Source organism: Monodelphis domestica, chromosome 6, assembly GCF_027887165.1.
Source record: "Monodelphis domestica isolate mMonDom1 chromosome 6, mMonDom1.pri, whole genome shotgun sequence".
NCBI classification, from domain to species: domain Eukaryota; kingdom Metazoa; phylum Chordata; class Mammalia; order Didelphimorphia; family Didelphidae; genus Monodelphis; species Monodelphis domestica.
In genome coordinates, this window is record NC_077232.1 from 251,569,664 (window position 1) to 251,571,002 (window position 1,339).

General features: G+C 42.1%; 1 non-coding gene across 1 annotated transcript; it reads left to right on the forward strand.

The window, feature by feature from the left end:
• The first annotated feature begins 472 nt into the window (after positions 1 to 472).
• On the forward strand, positions 473 to 635 carry LOC130455306 (U1 spliceosomal RNA). Its single transcript, XR_008913224.1, has one exon. It is a non-coding gene; the product is annotated as a U1 spliceosomal RNA (small nuclear RNA).
• Positions 636 to 1,339: the final 704 nt, after the last annotated feature.

Consider the following 1,339-nt stretch of genomic DNA (forward strand, 5'->3'; position numbering starts at 1 on the left):
CTGGGCAAGTCACTTAACCCCCATTGTCTGGTCCTTACTGCCCTTCTACCTTGGAACTAATACTTAGAATTAATTCTAAAATTGAGGGGGGGGCAGCTGGGTAGCTCAGTGGATTGAGAGCCAAGCCTAGAGATGGGGAGTCCTAGGTTCAAATCTGGCCTTAGCCACTTACGAGCTGTGTGACCCTGGGCAAGTCACTTAACCCCCATTGCCTAGCCCTTACCTCTCTTCTGCCTTGGAACCAATTACATAGCACTGATTCCAAGACGGTAGGTAAGGGTTTAATTTTAATAAATAAATAAAATGAAGGGAAGGGTTTTTTTCTTTTGTTTTGTTTTGTTTTGTTTAATGTTCGCAGAGACACTCATGATCTTAAGGAGCCTCTCAGCTCAAAAAGGAAATCTTCAGAATGGGAAAGTAACTGAATTTCATCTGAAGAAATGTTGTCCCTGATAGCAACAGGAATGTTTATATACTTGCCAGGCAGGGGGGTTTCCACAATCATGGAGGTGATTTCCCCAGTGTGAGACTTATCCTTTGCATTCCAGATGAGCCAACCATTGTGATATCCCCTAATTTAGGAAACTGGACTGCATGATTTGTGTTAGTGAGGGGACTCCATTTGTGCTCCCTCCTGGGGGAAAAAAGAGAATAAGAAAATATAGCAGAAGTTTGAACTGCAGACAGTTCAGACAGTGGAGGAAATAGATAGGCTCAAGTAAGCCCTTTAAATGGGGTCTCAGACTAAGATAATGAGGTGGCTTGAGAGCTCTCCACTTCTCTCTCCACCTCTTCAAATCTTTAAGAAGAGAATGTGGTTGGAAGGGCTTAGAACCAAGATCAGCTAAAATTTAATTCCCTTGTTCCCTTAACTGACTGAGGGCAGCAGATATCTACAAGATTTCTCTATATTTTTAAAGCATTCTACATTCCAAGTTTTTCTGTAAAACCATTATATAATGACTATGTGATCTGTGTTTACTCTTTTTTCAAAAAAGAATTTTACCAAAATAGAATGAAAACTGTATATTGCAAGGCAGAAGAGCAGTAAGGGCTAGGCAATGGGGGTTAAGTGACTTGCCCAGGATTACACAGCTAGGAAGTTTCTGAGGCCAAATTTGAACCCAGGACCTCCTGTCTCTAGACCTGGTTCTCCATTCACTGAGTCATCTAGCCACCCCTATACCACTGTGTTTATTCTTAATCAGAGTTCTGCAAGTGAGGGGCCAGTGAATAGATGGGATTTGGAGCAGAGATACTAAGATGCTCCTAAAACAAAAATCCATGTTTTAAACAACAATATTGTGGGGGAGCTGGCCCACAGCCCTCCCACAAAAGG